This window comes from Mirounga angustirostris, unplaced genomic scaffold (assembly GCF_029215605.1).
Source record: "Mirounga angustirostris isolate CCGP_5_RB_7025 unplaced genomic scaffold, mMirAng1.0.hap1 SCAF_2, whole genome shotgun sequence".
NCBI classification, from domain to species: domain Eukaryota; kingdom Metazoa; phylum Chordata; class Mammalia; order Carnivora; family Phocidae; genus Mirounga; species Mirounga angustirostris.
Window position 1 is genome coordinate 81,947,236 of NW_026991710.1, and position 7,490 is coordinate 81,954,725.

Here is a 7,490-nt window from a genome sequence, read left to right on the forward strand (position 1 = left end):
CCTAACTCCAACAGAGCAGCCAGATTGTTTCCTTCTGGAAGTGTAAGTCAGAGCATGTCATTCTCCTGCTCAAAACCCATTTCCCACAGAGTTAAAGCCAGATTCCTTATAATATTCAAAAGACCCTACATGAGATCAACCCCTCCCCCCAACTTCTCTGACTTCATCTTTATTTCTCTCCCTCTTGCTTGCTGGTCCAGCCATAATGGCCTCTTCATGGTTTTGGAAAACAGGAGGTACTGTTCTACTTTTGCTGTTTACACTGGCTATCCCCTCTGCCTGTAACACTCTTCCCCAGTTACCCACGTGACGACCTCCCTCTGCCTTCTTTAAGTTCCTGCTTAAGGTCAATTTCTCCATGAGGTCTACCCTGGCCACCCTATTTAAAATTCCAAACTGCTCCCAACGCCACTACTCTGATGTCCTCTCACTGCTCAAAATTTTAAATCTTACTTACTATCTTCTCATATATTATAAAACATAATCCTTTACACTCACCTATTATGTTTTCACATGTGACTATCTGCACTGTTAGAAAAAAAAGCTCGACGAGGGCAGGGTTTCTGTCTGTTTTGTTGACTTACATGTTCCAAGGGTCTAGCAGAGGGCCTGCTATGAAGTAGGTGCTCTATAAATACGTGTTAAAGAAATACACGACGCAGAGAGTAAGGGGGTGAGTCTTGAGGCTCTGGGGAGAGAAGACTTCTAAAGAAGCGTGAGGGGTGAAGCAAGAAGACCAGCAAGCAGCCTAGCATTCCAGCTCAGGTGAGATCTGATGGCACTTGGACAGGTGGTAGCAGCTGAGTAATCCCGTTTCTGGCCCATCCTCCTTATCTGAACAGAGCTAGCCTCACTGTTAGCAAGTGCTGTACAATATGTCCCCATCTGGTCCTGGCCTGACTTCTCAGTTTTGTTAGATAGCATCTAGTTAAAGCCCAGCTCCAATGTTTATATCCATGTGAAGCCAAAACAGACTTGTGCCCCACCCAGCTGAATTCATTGTTACCTTTCCTTGTCTCCACAGTATCTTGCCCATACCTTTTCTATAATGCTCATTGCACTGTATGAAAATTAGAACGTATATCTTTACATAGCCATAAATTTGTGCTTCCCCGGGTAGATTGTGAGCAAATCTGTTTCGTTGCGAACAGCAAATATGTTTCGTTGCTACTTCTCTTTGTAACAAAACCAAGATTAATGCCTGCCCATGGTAAATGGTCAGCAAATAAATAACAATTATTTTAGATCCAGCTCCATTCATTTCATTTTAAAGAGGGATATCTTTTTGCCTTGAACAGTTCGCATGTAATCATACGGTCACAACAGATGCAAAATGATTCTTTCTCAGAGAAGTCATGCATTTTTACAATTTAAAAAAAAATTTTTTTAAGGAGGGGGACCTCCATTTCTACAATTAAAAAAAATTTTTTTAATGCAGGATCGTTCAAGCATCATATCCTGTTTTCTGGCTTTGTTTTTGTTTTTTTTTTACCAGAAAAAAAATTCAGAATTTCAGGCGATCGCTCATTAAGTCCCAAGTTGGCGGCCTTGACAGTGAAGCATGTCTTCGGCTCTAAAGAAACAGATTAAACTACTTGTGCTGTCAGCCTGAAGCATTTGGCAGCTGGCCAGAACTGCCTAAGAATTTTTTTGTCTTTCTTATTCTCTTCCTTTCTGCCAGGCTCTCCCAGTGAGTTCATTTGCAGAATCAAATGAAAACCAATCCCTTTTATGCAAACCTTCCTGAGGCAGCAGGGCTATGTTTGGTCACAAGAGCAGTGATTCGTGCTGTGGGAGGCCGGGTGGTGATTTCTCCCCCGCCAGGCCTCGCCAAGGTCCTCCCCACCACGCAGTGACGAAGGGAAGGATCAAACGGCCCTCTCGAAGCCAAGCTCCATCAGACTTGCCTTTGCTAAATATAGTGCCCTCCAATAAACACCATTGTGAATTTGCAGTTTGCCTGCTGGCGAATGTATTGCCACCTCCATCAAAGTTTGATGCATTCATGGATGTATTTAGATCTTCCTGGACCCTCTCTGATCGACTACAATCCGAAGCAAATTTTCTTTTTTATTTTAAAAATACGTTCAATCGTTTCCACTCGGCACTTTAGATAAATTAAAAAAAAAAAAAAAAGAGTTCTGAATCAGGGAAGGCTGAATGAATAAAGTTTAACCACAGACAAGGTTGTGGTCTCGGCAATTCTTAAAAATACCACCTTAGGTCAGGCTGCCAAGATCTATGTCCTGTGTCCATGAAGTGGCTCTTCCTCCAGTCAGATAAGGACTGGGTAGATCAAACTAAGATAATCATTGCTTTAGACAAATTCTCCTGAGCAGTGTCTGCTGGTATAATTGTCAGAATATGCTCTGTGTTCTTGTCTGGAAGGCTCTGATGGTCAAGGTGCTGTACTTATTTTTGGTTGACGTTCACCTCTGATCCTGATGGAAAGTAAACATCTTTGTTCTGTAGCCAGCACCTGATCCTTGGGCTTCTGTTCACTCTTAACCTAAAAAAAGATCAGGAGACAAAGCACACCCGGCACGCAAAGTTCAACAGCAGTGGGGACAGGGACAAAGAACACTGTCTTCAGCAGGAGGATTAGGGGTCACCACCAGAGGACGGGAAGTTTTGAGCTGACTTTGGCCCCTGGGGCCCCAAGCAGGTGGGAGAGGCATGGGGATCTGAATAACCACCCCCAGGCAGAGCCCACTCGCTGTGGTGCATGTGAGAGGTGACACTTTCTTCAAGATGAGCTTCCCGCCCCATGGGGTTCGACTGCTTCCACATTTACAAAAGAAGAAAGCTCCTGACTTCGTCCGTCTATGGTTTTTAGCATCTGTGATTTGGGGAAGTAGGTTTTCACTCCTCCACAGACCAATTTCTTCTTCATTAGTTTATCCAGTCAACCCAACAAATTAGCGTCCCAATTTTAAGAAAACAAATATTTCAGCCTTGAACCAGACAGAAAAAAGAAATAAAACATAATGTTATGTTAGCCGAATAGGAGAGAAGTAGATTCTAACAGGACAAAAGAAAGGAAGAGCCTTTTTTTTTTTTTTTCTGCTTTTTTTCCTTTTTCTTTCTGTGGTTAGCAGCCATTTGTGTATCCTTTATGTGCTCAGTTACTCAGTCTTCTAAATGAGTGTAAACTAGGGATTTATGCATTTGCAAGATGGAGCATCCCACTCTGGGAAAATCCAAAATAATACCCCAGAAATGATTTACAACATATGCATTAGGCATGGTTTTCTTCTTCACCAGAGGATTGCTCAAGAGGTTCCTTTAAATCAGAACTGGGCAGACTGAAGCTTTTACAAACAGCTGTCGAGTGGTGGGAAGAATCAAAAGATCTCAATTAATGTCCCAGCCCCAGCATTCAGTAGCTGTGTGACCTGGAGCACGTAAGTCAGTGAACCTTTCAGAGCTTCCATTTCCTCTTCTATAAAACAAAGATAACAACACCTACTTCACAGACTTGTTAGGATCAAATGAGGTAATTTGTGTGGAAGGGCTTAGTTAACATAACCCATTTATTTGTGAATTCAGAGAACATTCAGGGAGCATCTGCTATGTGCCAGGCACTGTTCGGTGCTGGTCGTGTGATCTACACAGCATGGGGCACTTTCATTTGCGATTTTCATCTGTTAGCGACTTCCAGCTTGTGTGGAAATTCGGTCTGTATGCGGTACACCCACACTTTCTTAGAAATCCAGCAAGTGGGTAAACTGAAGGGCAGTGACACACATCCATTTACTTCTCCACAGAGTTCAGATGCACCAGGAATGGTGAACAAGTCCAGAAGACTTACCATCCTCACTGCCTCATGTGCAGCAAAGGGAGGTGCCCAAACCCCAGGCTTTCCCAAACACAGGAGGGAAAGAAAATGCCTCTTGGTGTGTGGGTGCAGACACTGCTGAGGGCCTCGCCATTGGGGAGACTCTCACAAGTTCCCCTGCAGCCCATTCTCTGAGCCCTTGAATGGGTCACCATGGCAGGGTGTCCGTGATGAGGGGGGTTTCTATGCTCCAGAGCCACGCCGTGTCGGTGGATATTCCGCCCTGATGCCAAGTGCTCCGAGCCACCTCCTTGTGTCCTGCCCCAACGCCTGCAGCCATTCACACTCCTCTCCTCTCCCGGCGCCCTTGTGGAGCAAGGACTGTTTCTGTCTTGCATTGGATCCTGAAAGCTACCATTAGCCATCCAGCCTTACCCTTACCTCTTCTGTTTAGCTGGGCTTATATACCTCACATGACATTTCTCGAGAAGCTATGTAGACTTCTCTGGAAAGTCTTGTTTGCACAACCATAGGAAGCAAGATGGTAGCACTGTACAACCTGAAGGGGCTGCAAGCTGAATACATTGCAGTGGGGGTCAGTAGAGTCTTCTCTAGTGTAGGGTAGTATACAGCCTGTCGGGCCGTCTGTGGGGTAGCCCCGATAGGAAAACTAGAAACTCTGGAATATTCCTCACAACTGAATCAGAAGTTGATCACATACACACTCTCTCCCACGCTCCCGCAAATTGGTTTGGTCACTTTAACCTAACTTTCTAGTCAGCACTGGAGAATGTTCCAAGTACAGGCATTCTTAATGCCTTGGAAACTGCCTCCTCTCCTCCTCCTCATGCACATTGTCAGAGCCTTCGTGCGGGACTGTATCATCTTTCCCCTGAATTACTGTAGCCATCCATCTCCTATCTGGTCTCCCTGCTCTCAGTCCCACCTCCCACCACCATCCATTTTCTCGTGTTGACAGGGTGACCCATCTAAATCACAGACCTGGCCAGGCAACCCTTTAATGACTTTCTATGGCCTTCAGGACAAACTCCACACTTCTGAGCGTGGATACAGTACCCTTCATGATTCTGGCCCCTGCTCCCACCTTCTGTTTCTGAAATAGTGTACTGGCTCACGTCAGGTCAAGGCTTTTGTGTTTGATACTCATTTGGCCTAGACTGCCCTTCTGCTCTTCTGCCCCCTTCTCCTGAATGAGCCCGGCTCAGATGTCACCTCCCCTGGGTGTAATTTGAAGGCAAAAGTGGGACCAGGTATTCAGCAATGAGAACACTTCTTCAGCCCCCAGAGTGCTGAAAAGTAACAGTCTTGCAGAAAGGTCAGAAAGAAGGTCATGCCTCTCCCACCACACACTGATTCGTAGGGATTAGATGCTAGTGGCAAGAAGTTCAGAGAGCTATCCACAGAGTAGGGGCCATGCCGAGCCCATCCCACTCTGTTCCTTCCTGGCCTCTGGGCCGCCACACAGAGATGATCAGATGGCAGAGAGGTCCCAGGAGGGTCAGCCTCAAGTTGCATGGGAAATAAAAATCAGAAAATGTAGCAGGAAAAGTTGAAGCTCCGGACCCTGAAAAACCGAACTCTGACTCAACAAATCAAGAACTTAATGCCTTTCTGTGAATTGTGCAAGACTGTTGAATCTCAGATCTGTACCTCTGAAACAAATAATGCAATCTATGTTAAGAAAAAAAAGAAGAAGAAGAAGGTAGCAGGAGGGGAAGAATGAAGCGGGGGAAATCGGAGCGGTGGACGAACCATGAGAGACGATGGACTCTGAAAAACAAACTGAGGCTTCTAGAGGGGAGGGGGTGGGAGGACGGGTTAGCCTGGTGGTGGGTATTGAGGAGGGCACATTCTGCATGGAGCACTGGGTGTTGTGCACAAACAATGAATCATGGAACACTACATCAAAAACTAATGATGTATCAGGAAACAAACCAAGGGTTGCTGGAGTGGGGGGTGGGGTGGGAGGGATGGGGTGGCTGTGTGATGGACACTGGCGAGGGTATGTGCTATGGTGAGCACTGTGAATTGTGCAAGACTGTTGAATCTCAGATCTGTACCTCTGAAACAAATAATGCAATATATGTTAGGAAAAAAAGAAGAAGAAGAAGGTAGCGGGAGGGGAAGAATGAAGCGGGGGAAATCGGAGGGGTGGACGAACCATGAGAGACGATGGACTCTGAAAAACAAACTGAGGCTTCTAGAGGGGAGGGGGGTGGGAGGATGGGTTAGCCGCGTGGTGGGTATTAAAGAGGGCACGTTCTGCATGGAGCACTGGGTGTTGTGCACAAACAATGAATCATGGAACACTTCATCTAAAACTAATGATGTAATGTATGGGGATTAACATAACAATAAAAAAAAGGAAAAAAAAGAACTTAATGCCTTTAAACCGAATTCTGGCCCATTAGATCAGGAGATCTAATATCTTTAGATCTCCGTTGCTCATTCCCTTGTGGAAGGATTGGGCTCTGTCCAAGGTTTGCATATTGTGCTGCACCCAGCCCTAGGTGTTCCAGAGGCTTTTCAAGGGCCACATCAGGAGAAGAGAAAGAGCAGAGAGGGGGATGAACACAATTCCTCAAGATCACCTCCATTGCTGTCAGATGTTCTGTTCTTCTGTGTAAGAGTCCATCAATGGTGCTTCAAAAGCAAAACAAGACGCTAAAAGAAACTAATAAACAGTAGATATGTCATGACCCAACCTGTGCTCCACTTTCTCCCGGAGTTAAGTAAGACTTGTTGGCTGATGCTTCAGGGGTAATGGGGCACTGTTTCCGGCTGCTTCTGCTGTCCCCTACCCGCTGGGCTGCCGACTGTCCGAGGATCAGTTGGACTTTGTCCCCAAACCTCTCAGTGTCAGTTGCACTTGTTGATGATATTCTTTTAATCACATATTATATAAGCCAGTGAACTGAGAGTCCTTTTTTCTACGAATACTAAGGAGAATGCTTTGGGAAGACTTAATAAAAAACAAGTGACTAAAAATATTGCTGTGGAATTATGTATGGGGAAGTCAACTCTGTACGGGCAGATTGTAAAAATCTAGATGGAATCTACTCTCAGACTGTTCCATGAGTATCTTGGAATTCTAATTCCACTGTAAAGAAATCAACCTGGAACTTGTACATGGTGTATCAGAAAGTGGGGTTCACTGAAAAGGGGCAGCAAGCTAACTCCAAACAGCGTGTCCATACTCAGGTCAAGCCTTGGCCCTACATCAGTCACTGGAAAATAGACATCTATGTTTTAAGATAAATAAAATGTTTAGATAGATAGATAGATATACATATTATTTTTATGATTCCCCACTTTGAGACAGACCAGAAAATATTCCTTCTGTAAAAACAAGCAAGAGAACAAGCAAGCAAACAAACCCACAGCAACAGTCCAGGCTCTGAGTTTCTGTTGGCATTTTTTTTTTCCAAACAGAGAAGTCACTTCTATTGAAGGGGACCCTGGCTGGCCTTGCATTCGTGCAGCTGTCAGGCTCAATGGCCACTATAACACAGACAACATGGTCATTTCCAACTACAACAGGTGTCCCTGATTTTAAGTCTTTCTTAAATTTCAGCAGAGACTGCAGTATGATCATGAAAAAAAAAAAAGTTGGACCAGAAGAAGAAAGATAGTCGGGGGTGCAGAGTGAATGGTGTGACCTGGAGGATCTCTCTCTAACTGGTCAGTACAT